At 47.6% G+C, this 17,446-nt stretch overlaps 1 protein-coding gene across 3 annotated transcripts in view; it reads left to right on the top strand.

Moving 5' to 3' along the window:
• Nucleotides 1–17,446, top strand: part of LOC100119619 (protein tramtrack, beta isoform) — a 215,712-nt gene that overhangs the window by 112,474 nt on the left and 85,792 nt on the right. For 2 of the 3 annotated variants that reach the window (XM_016983784.3, XM_016983788.3), the window contains exon 1: nt 714–910. The exons of the other annotated variant lie outside the window; for it this stretch is intronic. The gene's annotated coding sequence lies outside the window, so the exon portion shown is untranslated. Of the gene's footprint in view, nt 1–713; nt 911–17,446 lie in introns of those variants that run through there. 3 annotated transcript variants of the gene reach the window in all.

Here is a 17,446-nt window from a genome sequence, read left to right on the forward strand (position 1 = left end):
TTCCGTATGCATGAGAATCGATGCGCTTTCTCATAGCTTTAATCATTTTCTGAATAGAAAAAATGCTCTTTCTTCCCCCGCCCCCTACCTTGTAGTATTATTTGTGATTCACGCGATAACTAAGTAGTCAAAGAGTTAGCTGTGTACTTGTGAAGCGCCGCGCCAAAGTGGCCGTAGAACAATTCAGTTTATAGTCTCTAGTTAGGGGGGATAGGTGGCGCATAGGTACATTCCTACTTCCCTTGGTCAGTATCTGGACGTATGGGGTTTATATAGCGGTGTGTCACCCATACCGAAACTACCACTTATTGGGCCTGCTGCTTGGGTCCCTCATGCTATTGCCGCTGTCAATCTCAGCTTCAAGTTAATTTTTGCTCTTCCAGGCGTTAAACAAATCGGTTAGTCAAAAACTGAATGTAAGTTTTTCCGGACAAGTACTCAGAGTATGTGAATGAGATACCTTAAAATAACTCCTCGCACGTATCATCGACTCGTCCAATTAGCGCCTAAAGTTCTCGGGTGAACATCATCGGTTCACGGTATAAACATTATTACTATGTAACGAGTTGAGCACCACAGCCAACTCGTAGCGGTATGAGTACCGCTGCGCCGCGCCGAAACAGCGTAGAGTCGCGCGCGCGATAATAAACACGTGCGAATTCGGCAATAGGCGCGAATTTGGGAATAAGAGCGAGCGCGCGGGATAGTCCTTCAGGTGCGCGCTCAGATAGCTCTCGGCCTTCGGAAGGTAAACACGGGACTTCGCTTTTACAAATCGAAAAACTTCGTGATACCGTGTGCTGCGCTGTGTCCAGCGGATCGAAGTGTACCTTCTGTGTGAGTGCGACGCGGAGTGACCAAGTCTTGCGGCCTGTCCAGGATGAGGAACGTCGTCGACGAGAGAGAGAAGGTTTGTGTGGCGCGCAGTGCATGGGAGAGAGTGCATGTGTGAGTGTGTATCACCCATGCGAGGGAGATCCGGCGCGCGCGACCTTCCTGACGATACACGCGTGCGAGCGCGTTTATTCTGGTGTCGCGGCGAGTCGCAAAGTTGTTGGCGACTCGCATATTATTATTTAATAATTGTAAATTCACGTTTATTTCGCGACTAGCAAATATAACCATAGTCTTATTATTTTACGTGGTTTGTCGTCATTTCCAAACCTCGCTCGCTTACTTCCGATTCCTGTTCCTTTCTGCGAATACCGCCGCCTCCGCGGGCGTTATTTATTAGTACTTATATTTAACACAGTTGAGCAGCCGAGCACGCGCCAGGCGACGCGTAGACCCAGCAAAACAGAAGCAGCTGAGACAGCTGCATGCAACGGAGGTGTTTCGCGGGCGGAGAGGTGTCCTCCGCCGCATCGCGGGAACACGATCCAGTCGTTTAGCGAGTTATTCGTTGATCGAATTTACACCCCGTTACAACTATCCGTATAGCCCACAACATAGACTTACACAAAAAACAGCAGATAAATATTGAGCCGAGAACCGCCGCGCGAGCTCGCAGTACCTGTATCCAAAGAAGAAGGAAAACAGTTCGCGCATATAAGTGGAAACCTACACTCGCGCACTAAACAGCTGAAAAAGAGAGCGAGTATATTATAAGGGCCCGAACACGTGTACACATACGTTTAGCCGTCGAGAGCAAGGGCAGCATCAGCAGCAGCAACGGCGGCGGCGGCGGCGGCGGCAGCGAAAGGAAGAGAAAGGCTGCATATAGTACGCGCGTGTGCGAGTATAACCTATCAACGTGGGAAAAGCCGGCGCGCGAGTGCGTCTATACGCGCGCGGACGTTAATACGTTTTATATCGCGCGCACGGGAACATGCTCCGAACTCTCGTATATATAGACAGACGCACACGTATACACCGCGTGTATTAAAGAGGATGGCGCGCGCGCGCGAGTGGCGAGGAGCGAAGCTAACAAGAAGGTTTCGAAGTTTCCGGGATCACAATTTTGATCTAGTTTGCGGAAGTCATGCAGTAAAGTTAAACTACACTTAGAGCCTTGGCTCCAACGCGATATATAGATACATCTGTTCAGCGTGTGTGTAGGGCATGGAGCGTGTTAATATTCTCGGTCAGAATTTACACTTTCGCGCGACGAGAGAGAAATTAGGCGCTGATTGCAGTCCGATACAGTGTAGTGAATTGAATTCAGACGTATATACATGAGAATACGATTCAGAGTGCAGTATCTTAACCCGCAGTTGTAACGGAAGCGAGATTTGTCAAAGGCGAAAATAAATCGCGCGCCAGCTTTATATCGGAGCCGTTAATTGACAGACTCGCGCACGAGAGACTGCGAAAGAGCTATTATTTCCGCGGAGTATTTCGAGACTTCGACGCGCAGCCGTTTTATCGTCGCTTTTATATCCCGATCGGCCTTTTTCGAAAGCGGAAATACACACATCGGACTGATGGAAGCGAGCTTGCCGTCGGACGGGGATTTATGGCGCGAGCCTCGAATTGTTAATTTTACGTCCGTTTTAAAACGTTTCTTCGATCAGGCCCAAATCGCGCGATAAGTTGTCAAACTTGACTTGTTGATCATTTTTCCGACTGCACTAGCCCATCCTCCATCGAATCCCTGAAAATATTCCAATTCCGTTGAGAACTGCAATTGATAGGATAAGCAACGTTTCCGAAAAAAATCCGAGACTCAACGCGGAAAAGATGCGACCGCGGGATATGACGCGTTACATCCCTGCGCGAGTATATAACGCGACGATAGGTTATATATATATATATATATATATATATATATATATATATATTGGATAAAAAAGGCGTATAATAAAGCACTTTGAGATAGCGCTCGACACACGTCTCTTCAACTTATTCGACCGCGACATACGTACATTTGAATATATGCTCGAGCATCCAAGAGATATGCTAAGCGTCGCGCGAGCGTATTTTACTTCAAAGAATTATATATTCTTATCGGCCGAGTATTGTGGCGATGAATAATTTTCACCAGGGCTTGCTCTCCGGGAGTGGAAATTTTTATATTATACATATGGGGGAAAATCACGTGCTGAAATTGTGAGATCTGTTCTCCAAAGAGTGATGGCCGGATGCCTGCGGATGACCGGATGTTCCGAGGCCTACTGATACAATTCGAGAGCTTGTGTCCGCGGCGTTGAATGACGCAATGATTTTATATGATTCAGTAAATGATTTAATGATAATTCAAACCCATTAAAAAATTACGAACCTGGATGAATTTATTCTAGTGAAAATACACCTTTTCTAAAACAGTCTCCGTAAGTAGGGCACCTCCGGCGAACCGGAATAGTAGGAAGGAAAGAAAGAAATCAATCGCACGGAGAAACAGAGTCAAATAAAGAGAGAGCGCGAAAACAGTCGCTCTCTCTCTCTCTCTCTCTCTCTCTCTCTCTCTCTCTCTCTTTCATTTGCGGCGTCGGTAAACAGTGTCATCGCGAGAGGAGCTCGGTAATTTTCCGGTGGCAGTCGCCGCCGCGGCGAAAATGGCATAACTAAATTGAATCTGTTAAACAAATTCGTCTTAATTAACTTTTCGCGGGGCCGGCGGTGTGTTGTCGCGCCGCGTACCGTGTAATCGTGCGCTCGCCGTCATTAACCACGCAGCGCAGCTCTCCACCGCGGCGGCGGCGAGATCAACGCCGGGTAATCATTACAATTAGAGGTGAAGCGCCTCCGAGTCGCAACGAGCGGCCGAGTTCATGTCTCCTCTCTCTTTCTTTCTCTCTCTCTCTCTCTCTCTCTCTCTCTCTCTCTCTCTCTCTCTCTCTCTCTCTCTCTCTCTCTCTCTAGCAGCTTCTCGGCTCTTCTGTGGCTTTAATCTTCGTCAACACGTGTGTTGCGGGAAGAATCTTTTTCGATCGGTTCGATTCAAGAAAGTCGAAGGCGCCAAAGCTGAACGTATGTACGAGAGCATAGTTGATCGAAATAAAACCGAAGTAGAAGACGGACAGTGACACACGAGTGAAAAAAGGAAGGCGATAAATCGAGAAACGAATAAAAATATCTCTCCCGCTTGAAAACTTTTTTTCATACGTACCTTCGCGACGCATCCGACGGAGAAAAACAATCTTCCGCGACGACCAAAACATTTCGTAAACAAGCGCAACTTCTGGCGCGACGCCGCACACACACACGAGCGGTGTAGTATTCAAGTTCAAAAAATCTCGCTCAACTTTTTCCCTCCTTCTCTCTTCTCTCGTCGCGCGTTCTTTATCTTCCGCGCCGGCGTGCACAAAGTGCGTTTGCCGCCGCGTACATACAGCGGCGCAGAAAAAGTCGTGTTATTAAGCCAAGCTCGCTCCGCGGCAAAAGTCCTTTACCCTTTCTACACACACGTACACACACACACACGCAGAGGTAAGAACGTACGCAGCGAAGCTAGATTAGTTCATTATACCAGGTGCGCGCGCGCGTCTTTCGTTTTTGCTCGCTGGAAATAGATTTGTTAGCGGCTCGTACACACACTCGCGTGTATAAGCGCTCGACGTATCATATACGTCGACGCGACATATATGACACCTTGTGGAGTGTATTGGTATGTGCATATTTAAGTAAGAAAAAGGGGTGAGATGGCGGCGATCGACTGTTATCGGATTGGATTTTGTGTCCCCGCGCGAGCGAGAGCAACTTTACGCTGCGCGGTCGTTGTTTTATTGATGCTTCCGAACTCAGCGCTGGTTATACTCGGATGATTATTATGCTTTCTCGGAAACGTTTGTATACGTGGAGGATTTCGTTCAGATATAATCTATACTCGCCGAAAATTCACAAACGCCCTTGCAGGATTCGCTTTGAAATTCATCGATTCCAGCTACGGCGACTCTGAGAAGAGCGTCAGCTAGTTCCGCGTGTACACACACACTCACACACACACAGAGCTAAATTAGGTGCAATTAGAAAAAGAAATGCCTGCCGTGTGCGTGTACGCAGCAAGGGAAAATTGCAGGCGCGTGTAGAAAGAAGCATCAGCGAAATCTCGCGGCGCGAAGGGATCGCTACCGTGTCCCCCTCTCTATCTCTCTCGGCGCTGCTGCGCTTTTTTCCCTTCTCGCGGCGGCGTCCCTCTTTCTCTTATCCTCTTTGGGTGGTCGTCACTCGAGTCCGAGCGCTTACATCAATTTTGCACTCATTGTCCGCGCGCCAAGGCTGCAGCCTTGCATCACACGGAGCTCTATCTCCCTCCCCGTCGGGTATATCAAAACGGAGCCTCGAGTGCGTCCTTAATTTTTGTTTGGTAATGCGATACTTTGTACGGCACGTAAAAAAGAAGCCTATATACACACACCGGTCCGTTTGTTTATCTTCCGAGTATAATGGCTTTGCATCGATCTCTCGGGAAAAATTCCAGTCCGCGCACTGACGCAATCGCTTTTATTCCTCCGACTGCACACTCCGATTCGAAAATCGATACTCGCACAATGTCCATTTTAATCCCCGGCCGGGTTTCTTTTCGCTGAAAATTTTCGTTATATTGCGCTACTATGCGCGAGACGTATCTATAGATACATACATATAGCATCAGCGGCGGCCGACCGTCGCATTACAGCTCTGCACCGTCGTGCGGGTTTAAAGCCGACCGTAATGCGATTATCCGCTCGCGCCGATATTGCGCCACCCCTCTTCTCTCTCTCTCTCTCTCTCTCTCTCTCTCTCTCTCTCTCTCTCTCTCTCTCTCTCTCTCTCTCTCTCTCTCTCTCTCTAGCCCCCGCGAGTTGGGGTAATTTTTGCGAAGTGCATATCATTATCGATTCACTTTTCGCCGTGATAAACGAGTTCGCGAGAGCAGCTGCAGGCTACGCCGCACGAATTTTAACGCTGAAAGAGAGAGACACGACGCGAAGCTGATGGGGGGATGATGCCGCCGCGGGTGTAATCGCGTGGCTGCTTTTTAGGCTGCTACTGCCGGGAAATTATTTTGTAATTTTGCGGGTGAGATCGTTTTCTGCGCCCGAGAGAGAGAGAGAGAGAGAGAGAGAGAGAGAGAGAGAGAGAGAGAGAGAGAGAGAGAGAGAGGAATGAATTATTATATCGTGCGGTATCGATCGTCGATATTATTTTATAATGAGTGGACTTGACAATATAGTGTGCGCTGGCGATTTGAAGCGGTCATTGACGTTCACTGCTTCGTGGCTCGGTGAAAATTTCGACGGCTTTTGTGCAGCGCGCTTATTATAATACGGGCGGATGCTTGAAATATTTTGAAAAGTTTATCGTTTCGCGTTGCATAAGTTATTCGGAGGCTAATTATCGTATAATATCGTATAATACGGAAAATTAATCGCGAATTCGCAAACTATACGCCGGTACAACTACTGCATGATTACGAACTATAATTACCCCCGGCCTTATTCGAAGCTAAATTTACACATACGACGAATCGTAGCCGAGAATCTGGTCGATAAACCTTATCGCGTCTTCTCTCTCGCTCGTTTAACGTTTCCACGCACAGCGTCTCCATTTTAGTTTCTCACCTTCTTGGCGCGCGGTATCTTCTCTCCTTTGCCATCGTATCTCCCTCCTCGGTTCGTTTTTTTTCTTCTTGCCTCTTTCCTACTCTCGTCTTTCAAACTCTCGGCTGAATAACTCACACGCATATAGAGTCTCATGCGCGCATACCTACGCATTGTCACGTCCAGGCGCTTTATGCTGTTTCCAGTCTTTGTGTGTGTGTGTGTGTGTGTGATAGCCGTGCGTTACATGCATTCCGCGAGGAGCCGAGTAGATTGTTAACCGCCGATGGATGGATGGATGGATTTTTTTTATCGGAGTTTTATTCGAAGTTGAAAATTTCGCGAACGCATCCATCGGCATAACACTTGGAACTTTCCTCGACTATTGCTCATCCCCCGCACGCGAGCCATAGCTCCTCGAAAACGGTATGCCCGCGCGCACGTCCAGCACCAAGCAGAGCAAGTACGTACATCTCGCGCTGCAGACAGAAAGAAGAGCTACAGAGGAGGTCAGAGTCTCGGCGTCGCCGCAGCCGTGGAGGTCCTCCCTCGCCGGGACTCGCGTTGGCTGGCTCGCTCGCTCGCGCGCGCGCTTTAATTGTACGAAATTACAGCTGCGCGAGCGGCGGACAAGTGGAATACCCCGAAAAAAAGGAGGATCGCCGCTCGCGCACACGGCCTGTAATAGTCTTTGCGTATTATCCCCCGACGCAATTTTATGGCGGAAAACTTGCCGGTCGCCGCGTCTCTCTCCTCTCTTGATTCGTTTCTCGTGCTCTTCGCGAAAGAGAGGAAGAAAGAGAGAGAGAGAGAGAGAGAGAGAGAGAGAGAGAGAGAGAGAGAGCGTCTTTGTTTCGCGTGTAATATGTCTTGATTAAGTATTACGTTGTAAGGGGGAGGGGATTGAGAGCTCTCGTGCGTTTTGCGCGCGAACGGTGATTGGAGTGCAGTGTCGTTGCGACATTTTACGATTTTTTCGGCAGAGGAGGTAATGAAGCTACCCGTGGGGTATGAGCCTTAATACGTCTCCGTAGACGTCTCTTGGAGATATAATTGTTTTATCTTGCCTGTGTCTTTTTTTCTCATTTTCGAATTTGGCGGGATTACGATGTACCTTTGCTTTCGAGATGTTCTTCCATTATTCGGAAGTTTCATCTCCGTGTGTTATAACGTGCACTTTCGGTATGACCCCAATTTACAAATCACTCTATTAGTCGTTAATTACATTCTCGCTGTAAAGTGCACCCGCTAATTAATTATTTAATTTCTCTCCGTAGTATAACAGAGAAATTAGTCTGCGTACGCGTGTAAAGAGCTACTATGAATTATAGAAAGGCGAAGATTATTACGAGCAACTAAAATACCATTTTTTTTAAGTGGCATTTGGAACTCGAATGTTCATCGCCTCATCTACGCAAGCCTTCCACGCTGCCCTGTCTTGTGTCAACCCCACCAAAGATGCACCCCTCCGATCGACACCCACCCGTCCTATTTCTACTAGATCCGCTTTTACGTTGTCCTCCCATCTTCGTCTAGGTCTACCTAGAGGTCGCGTTGCCATCGGCCTGCCTTTCATGACACGCGCTACCGTACGGTCGTCTCCCATTCTCGCTACGTGCCCTGCCCATCCCAATCTGCGTGATTTTATTATTCTGTTAATATTTGGTGACGAGAACAAATTGTGTAACTCATCATTGTGTAGTCTCCTCCATTCCCCGGTTTCCTCATTTTTCTTCGGCCCGTATATTTTTCGCAAGACTTTATTTTCAAATACCCTAAAACGGTTGTCCGCCTGCTTAGTGAGAGCCCACGTTTTGCACCCGTACAGAACCACCGGCAGTATTATTGTCCTGTATATTCTTATTTTAACGTTATTAGACAACAGCCTCGACTTAAGTAAATTACTCACGGCGTAGAAGCAAGCATTACCCGAATGGAGTCTCTTGTTTATTTCGACATTAATCTCGTTTCTATCATTTATGGTCGTACTCAGATACCTGAATTCGGTAACCTTTTCAAAAGTAAAATTCCCAACTCTGAGATCGCCCTCCCCTCTGTAGATACCTAGTTTATCCACAATCATGTACTTTGTTTTGGATTCACTCACTTCTAACCCTGTATACTCTGCCGCTTTTATGAGGATTTCCGCGTCTCTTGCTACCGTTTCCCTACAATTCCGCAGTATATCCAAATCATCTGCGTAGCCTAGTATATGCGTAGTTCCATTAAGCGTTGCGCCCAGCTGGCTAACCTGCATTTTTCTAACGACATACTCTAACGTTAAGTTGAACAGCACCGTAGAGAGCCCATCCTCTTGTTTTAAACCATCGCGTATCGTGAAGGGTTCTGATACATTACCCCCTACTCGGACCTTTCCCGTGCTTCCGTTCAGACATATTTGAATCAATCTCACGAGTTTTTTTGGTACACCGAGAAGTACTAGAATTTGATACATTTTGCTTCGCTTAATAGAATCGTACGCTTTTTTTAAATCTATAAATAGTTGGTGCATGGTTTCGCAAAATTCCCACTTTTTCTCTAACAACTGTCTTATGGTAAACATTTGATCGCTCGTCGATCTGTTGCGCCGAAATCCGCACCGATAATCTTCTACTATATCTTCCGCGAATGGAGTGAGTCTAGCTTGTATTACGTTTGACAGAACTTTGTAGCACGTTGCTAAAAGTGAGATACCCCTATAGTTATTGCAGTCTGTCTTATCCCCCTTTTTAAAAATCGGTATAATTATAGATTCCTTCCAATTTTGGAGTATTGTTTCATTTTTGCAGATGGCACTTACTAGTTTATAGATTTTAAAAGTAAGCTCGACGCCCCCATATTTGAGTAACTCAGCTGGTATAGAGTCATTTCCCGCTACTTTGTTGTTTTTTCGTTTTTTAATCGCGGCCTCTAACTTCTTGGTAGCACGGTTCCTCCACGTGGAGTTCGGCAGTGTGAATTTCGTCCCCTAATTCTTCGCTATTTTCGTGCACGTTTAATAATTTATCGAAATAGTTTTTCCACAGCGACAGTAATTCATTGTCATTTATTACGAGGTTCCCGTTTTCGTCCTTCATCAATTGCGCTGTACTCCTAAAACCCTTTCTGATGGCGTTAATCCCTCTGTACATTTCGCGGGGGTTATTTTCTTTATTGTTTGTTTCTATTCTCCTAATAAGATTCTTTTGATACTCCCGCTTCTTATTTCTGTAGATCGCACCCGCCTGTTTCCTTAAGTTAGAATACTCCTCTACGGTCCTATTGCTTCGATTGTGTAAGCTATCTAATTTAGCCTTTTTGCGCCTTTCAAACCAGAGTTCGCACTCTTTGTCAAACCATGGTTTGCTCTTTGGCTTTTTCTTTTTACCCAGTCCTTTGTTCGCGGCCTCTTTTACCGTTTTTTCGATGTCCCCCCATAAGCTATTCGGTTCGTCATTCTCCTCCGGCGATGTGTTTGCTTCTTCAAGTGCCTGAAACCTGTTATTAATTTCTATCTGGTACTTAATTCGCTATGTTCTATCTCGTAGCTCTTAATTTGGCTAATACTAGGAAGTGGTCCGAGTCGCTATCTGTCCCTCTATGAGCCCTTACGCCGAGAACGTTAGTATGACGTCTTTTTTCAATGAGAAAATTATCAATTTGGTTCTGTGTGGCCCTGTCCGGCGATGTCCACATTGCTTTGTGTATGCCCTTCAGCTTAAAACACGTAGTTTTGATTATAAGATCTTTTGCTGCCGCGAAATTTATGACCCTAATACCGTTATCGTTGCTGGCTTCGTGCAGGCTTTCCTTCCCTATAGTAGGCCTAAACATTTCCTCCCTACCTATTTTAGCATTGAAATCGCCTAATACTATTCTTGTGTCGTAAGACGCGAACTGATCGATTACCTGCTCTAAAGTTTCGTAATAGAGATCCTTAGCTTCTTCTTCTTTGTCCTCCGTAGGACAGTGTACATTAATAAATACATATCTATACCATTCATCTTCGATGATGATGTACGAGAGCCTATCATTGACGGATTTGAAACTTTTAACCGAATGTATGATGCTTTTGCTTACGAGAAATCCGGTGCCTAGGGATCCCCCGCTCCCGGCCCCATACAGGTACGTGAAGTTCCCCGATACCAGTACTCCGCCATCTGACCACCGCGATTCCTGTATTGCTACCAAATCTAGATTGTACCTATCAGCTTCCTTTATGAGTTCTTTAAACGCGCCTGCTCTGTATAGACTGAGAACATTCCAGGTTCCGACCCTTAAGTCCCTTTTGGTTTGGTTTTGATTTTTTTGAGCCATGATAGTATGTTAAACCCGCACGCTTTGGATCCTGTTCCGATCGCAAGTGAGTCCACCGTTCTAGAGGTGATAACCCCCATACCTCTCTAGAACTAAGTATGAGAGCTTTCCGACTTTGCCGAGAACAGTGCCGAGGAAAACTCGTCGTCAGACACACTACGGTTTCATTCTCGCATCCTAACGCCCCCCTGCAAGGCAGCGCGCCTTCGCTGGTATCGTTACCGCGTAAGACCAGGTGACGAATCATTCTACACATCCCCTTTCGGGGCAGTTGTCATCGCTCCCGCATCCTCCTCGGCAGCAGGATTTTTGCGTATTTTTGTAATGTGCGATGAAAGAGATAGATTAAGAGATAAGAGATAATGTGAAGTGTTTTTTGATGTGGTGCTTGCGTAGTGTTTCTAGATGAATGCGTTCGACAGTGTGGGCTCATCACACCCACGCCTGTTCCTATCGGCTGTCCGCGGCTGGTTATTCAATTTATTCCGCTTAGGGTAGCGACATTGTAACAGCAAATAAAATACCATAACATAAAAAATTACAACGCGACCCGGCGAGCATACCTTTCCCACTCAATCAATACTCCTCTTTCTCTCAAAACTCTCGAAAGCCACAAAGAAAGCCTCCGATCGCACGCAAAAGATCTCCTTCCTCGTACACACTCGAGAAAAAGCTCGAACAACGTAACGTCGACTCTGCAACAACAACAACAACGGGCCCGGCGATTTGCATGAAATTTGTAAGTGCGAAGCGTAATATTATACACCGCCAGGGCTCTCGGCGGGATCCTATGCACACTGCTGCACGCACACGCACGTATAATACAAGCTCGGAGTGTATGCGATTAGCAGCGGTTCGCTTCCTCGCGATGCGTGCAGCCTCGGCGGCGCACATGCGTGAGTTCCGACACGCACGTATAACAACGCTCCGTAAGCGCGATGCTATCGCCGGGCCAAGCGGCGGCCGGCTATTATCGGCGAGAGTCTGCACGAACTCGCGAATAAGAAGGGGGCGAAAAGTCTGCCTCTGCTACACGTACTACACAGAGCAGCAGGCTATAGCGTTCTTATACAGCCTTATAGCTTATTTTTTCTTTTTAATGCACACACACGAGGGCTGCATTGATTTTTTCTCTCTTTATTTTCGACCCGAATAGACGTGCATAATGCAGCGCGCGAGAGTTATATTTATGAACGGAATTACGAGCGCTCTTCCGCTCTCTTCGTTGGTGTCAATCACGAGGTCTCGCGCGCGCGCGATATAACGGAGTTAAAAAATTACGAATAACTTTTAATACGGCGTCGGTCGCGGGGAATAACGGGCGATCGATGAATAATTGAATAAGACCATACTTTTGTTTTCAACGCGACCCCGATTAATCCGTATACCTTCATTTCCATCTTTATCTCCCCCCCCCCTTTTGGCAATAATTCAATTACACACGCGCGCGCCTGCCTTACTTTTTCTATTTTCGTCCATCTTAATTAAACGGAAATATTCTCTCTCTGCCATAGCGTCGCGCGTTGCAATATCAGTTTCCGATCCGCGTATATCCGCCGCCCATACGTCTCTCCGCAGGAAAAAACTCGCTGTACACTACTGCAGTTCGCGTATACGGGGAAGAGAGACAGTTTTCGAAAATGGATTCCGAGCAAAATCGGTCGTGTATTATCGCGCACACGTACACACAGTTTTCGAGCGAGTCTGCGGTGTATATCGTTCGATACACCGGGGACAAAACTGCCCGGGGCTCGTGGATGCGGACTCGCGCGGGGAATACTTTGAGCGACGGAGGACAGAATTTCGGTGGCGCATAGCCGATGCACGGAGTAATTTACCCGCGACACAAGCCAGACCACAGTGAGAGTCTCAGCTATATATATATATAGCTATATATATATATATATATATATATATATATATATATATATATATATATATATATATATATATGTATATATATATATAAACATATATATATAGTTTCTCGTGTAGAAACTCGTCGGATTTTACAAGAGCTGCCCACTATCTCTTTTTTGAAAATTCTGAGTTTTCAGAAGTATGCGCGCGCGAATTACACGACGGTGATGGAATTCGGACGAGGTTTGTGTGTGCGCGCGTGTGTGTGTATGTGTGTGTGTGTGTGTGTGGTGCGAGTTATTCAATCGGCCTGGCGACGATTATTATAGGAAGGAAATAGTGTGCTGCGGATATATTTCGAATATAGACGCCTCGCTCGGCGGATGAGAGATTTAATTATTCGTCGTGTTTGTACGTTTATCAGACATGCAGAACATTCTGAAACACAAGCGGAAAGCTCGTCGAAGATTCGCGCAAAAATAATACTAGAACGATAAAACTCGATTCGAGATCTATACTGTACGAGAGAAGTGTCTTACGTGCGTACGGACAGCTCGTCACTTCCGGCCTCGTCGCGGCGCGATAAAATCGCCAGCCGACTATATACTCTTCGGCCGGCAATTAGCAATCACGCATATACATTCCGTAACGCTCTTGCGCAACTTGGCGGCCGTAAAGATCGTCATCGCTATGTCGAACGGCTCTCTCTCTCTCTCTCTCTCTCTCTCTCTCTCTCTCTCTCTCTCTCTCGGTTGTGCGCCTATGTATACATGCCGGCTGTACTCGGCTTTATTTAACCGCGAGCGCACGCATCCGCGCTTATTTTCCATTAAATTCGACCTTCACCGCGGCTATGCGTTTTAGAGTGTGTATATAGATATGCACGTGCGGCGATTCGGTTTGGTGGCGCGCGGATCGTGTGCGGTTTTGCAGTCGTTGCTTTCGAGGGACCGCGCGATGGAGTTTGATTGTTTTTACGATGATGGCTGTATGCGAAAATTAAAATGCGGTTTCTGACCGTTTGCCGCGTATCATCAGTATGGATTGAATCATTTTTAAGTTTGTAATAGGGGCTTGTGAGGTGCTCCAAGGCTCAGAAAATACAGTGCATATGAATACATCCCTCCAAAGAATATTGTAAAGATTATCTCAGGTAGTTATAGCATGAGCGGCTTATAAACAGCAGGAATAGCAGAAAGCGGTTCTGGCGTCTGAGGTGACAAAGCGCTATATATATGCACTAGGTTTGCATATAGCGATGTAGGATATAAGAAAGCGCCTGTGCCAAAAGCCAAAAAACCAAAAGTATACGCGCACGCGTACGAACGTCCGGAAGAAGGAAACAGCAGCGCTGCCTCCCGCATAACTGCGTATACGTATAGTAGTCGCGTATGTATGCACGATCGCGCAAGCACACAAGGTCTACACCATACCTCGTACTATACGTGTATATACATATAGAGAAGAAAAGGGCTGGAGCCGTAGCAGAGAGGTGCGTGCAGCACGTTTTGCCCGGCGAACGCGATAATTCCTGAAAATTGGCGCAATACACGGCATTCGTCGATAAAGAAAAGTCGATCGGGGTCCGCTATGCTCCGCTCCCCGGGCTAGCGGTGGGTGGCGCGCTCTCGGTTATTACACTTGGCCAAGCAGTTGCACGCACTGGCCCTCTCCCTACCTCTCTATACGTTAGGTCATACGTATATGCCAGCCAGGCCGCTCGCGGACGTATAAGCCAGAGCGAGAGAGAAGAGAAGAGAAGCAGATAGAGGGAGGAAAGGTTGAGACTATCTCGACGCAGGTATTTACAGAGGCACGGTCAAACAGAGTCGCCCGGCTACGGTATATATACCTACCTGCTCGCCTCTTCTCTCTCTCTCTCTCTCTCTCTCTCTCTCTCTCTCTCTCTCTCTCTCTCTCTCTCTTGCTCCCTTCCTCTCTCGTGACCGTTTTCCCGTGGACTTGGGATCGACCTTTGATCAAGTCTAAATACACGTTCGACGCAGCGCCGGAGCCCGGCGAGCGCACGATCGTGAATTCGCTGCACCCAGTGAGTGAGAGAGAGAGAGAGAGAGAGAGGATGCGGGAGGAAAAGAGAGGGAGAGAGAGAGAGAGAGAATCGCCGGGGATCGATCTTGATGAGCTATCTCGGCTGCTGCCGCCGCTCGCTTCTTCTGCTCCTTCGTTGTCGAGAGAGAAAGAGAGAGAGAGAGAGAGAGAGAGAGAGAGAGAGAGAGGGCTACGTCCTTCCTTTTTCTCTCTCTCTCTCTCTCTCGCTCGCTCTGGCCGCCTTTTTCCTCTTCTCGGACGCTGCGGTTCGCTCTCTATCGTCGGGCCTTTTTTGCATCCTTTTGTTTTTTCTCCCGCGCGTATCCTCTCTCTCTCCCCACTTCGCGACGCCGGGCTCGCTGCGCGCTTCTCATTGTTATTTAAGCGGTCCTAACGATCGCTCTGCTCTACGGTCTCGTGCGTATCATTATTTCTAGGATGCTCGCGGCTTTCTTTCCCCGCATATAAGCAGACTATATACACCCAGGCGCTCTCGCCCCGCGCTGAATCAAGGGAGGATTTGTCCGTTTCTTCTCGCGCGCGCGCGCGCTGTTGCACGTATATAGTTAAGTGCAAACATCCGATAGCGCGTAAACTCGACGATGCGCCGCGATTATTCTTCGGGAAAGAACGAAGAACAAACACGCTGGCGAGCTCGCGTGTGTCTCTGGAAAGAAGAAAAAGAGAGCTAACTCGACGTCTCTATCAAGCGGAGCCTTTCCCCGAACGGCGCAGGAAGTGTGCGCGCGCGTGCGCAGATTTTCGTAATAAAACTTCTCCCGCGCGGCAAGAAACTACCAACAAGAAAATAAGCAATTACGTAAGAGCTGCGCGCACACGATCTCGTATTATACCTACACATCAATTAAATCCCTCTCGAGCTTAATGTATAAACGACGTTCTCGCGTCACGTGCGTATACACATAGCTGAAACGTATCCGTCGTTAGAGTCGTTTTTTTTCTCTCGTCGTCGCGATTTTATACTTCCGCAACGCAGCGACGACTGTTTTTCCGACACGCCGCCCGAGAGAGTATCCGCAATTACACGAGCGGGGAATCTTGGAAGCGCGCAGCTTCACGGCTGCACGCTCTACGGATCACTGCTGCTGCTGCTGTGGAGGCTGTTCTTTGTCGCCGCCGCTGCTGAGATTATTTTTTGCGTGATTTTTCGCGCGACTGGCTCCTATTTGCATAGAACCGCTAAGGATGTCTGGATGGATGTAAACTGGTCGAATTATCGGATGAATCCGGTGTACAGGTACCTGTATAATACGCAAAGCTCGAGTAGAGGAGTGCGGTATTATTTGTCCTTCGCATTATGCACAATTACACATCGTTTTCATTGCGAATCCAGTCCGCCGCTCGACTCTTTCTTCTCCTCCTCCTCCTCGGACCTGTCACTTTTTGCCCTCATTCGTCCCCCGCCGGCCTCACGATATTGCAAACTCTCTCTCTCTCTCCCTCCGGTGGGTTCTTGTTCGAGCATTTCCTTGCCTAGGAAATTAGCCGCGTCGTCGCGACAGCGAGGAACAAAGAAAATTGCGCTTTCCGAGAGGAGCTTCTCGCGAAGCTCAGTCATGCGGATCTCGCGTTAGTCACAGAGCTTCTTCGCCGCCTTCGATTTGTATGCACTGACGTTTTTTTTTTGGCTGTTCACACGAAAACCTGCACTCGATGAAATTGCCGATTTCCCAATCGCACAAACAGATAACTGGTACGCGCAATCGCGCGGTTTCGCAGCAAACATTATGTATGCTCTGTTTTCACTTTTTTTTTTACCAACCGCTGCAGTATAGTCCCCACAGATCTGTACTCCTCTCGCTTTATCGATGGCAGGCGTTCGCGCGGAACAAAAGCAATGGCAATTTCATTACCGCGCCTTGGCGCTGCGAGCTGCTGCTTTTTTCGTTCTTGGCTTTTTCCCGATCGCGACGAAAATCGCCGACGCGCCGGTGGCTTTCGCCGAATCGAACACTGCTGCGGTGTGCAGCGCACTCTCGGCGGTGGTTTCATTCTCTCTTGTTTGTGTCGGTCACTTTTTTCCAGTACACAGGCTCTTTCCGTTTTTGCGCTCGCCGGTCGATCTGTGTAATAATGATGGAATCGGCTCTCGCGTGTGCATACACGGACCGTCGACGTTCGAGGCCACGGAAGAGAATATCTCGCAGCGAGTGAGCGAGATTTTCCAGCTGGTGGAGAATAACGTATCACTTACGATAGATTTACATAACTAGCTAGGCGGAAAATAAACAAGTATGAAAAAATGTCAATGGGGTTTAGATAAGCCGCCGCGCGCACTACCGCGCTGGAATGCGCCATAACTTTACATTCGATCTACATCTCTCGGTCGACCTCGATGCTCCCCGCGCAAAAGCGCGCAAGAGAAAGAGCGCTAGCTGTGATACTAAAGCTAAGGGCGACGTAAGTAACTCGCCCTTATCGGGCATTGATTATCAACGATGATTAGGCACGACCGCGATTTTTCTTTCTCTTTGTCTTCGTGTGTATGTGTGTGTGTGTGTGTGTGTGTGTATGGGTGTGCAGCCACCCCCGGGAGCTCTATCTGCGCTTTCCCGCGATAAGTGCATTATTAATTTTATCATTCGCCTGGGTGAGCTGGCTTTATTTTCGCAGAAGTATAACAGAAAACGCGAGTGTCTCAACGGCGAGTAAGTTATTGCGGATGATTTAATCCGTTGTTGCGCATTGTTTATTCATATACGATTCGAGCAATATGTGGTGCTGCTCTAAATTGGATCGCGTGTGTATTTACAATGTAT

This window comes from Nasonia vitripennis, chromosome 3 (assembly GCF_009193385.2).
Source record: "Nasonia vitripennis strain AsymCx chromosome 3, Nvit_psr_1.1, whole genome shotgun sequence".
Lineage (NCBI taxonomy): Eukaryota > Metazoa > Arthropoda > Insecta > Hymenoptera > Pteromalidae > Nasonia > Nasonia vitripennis.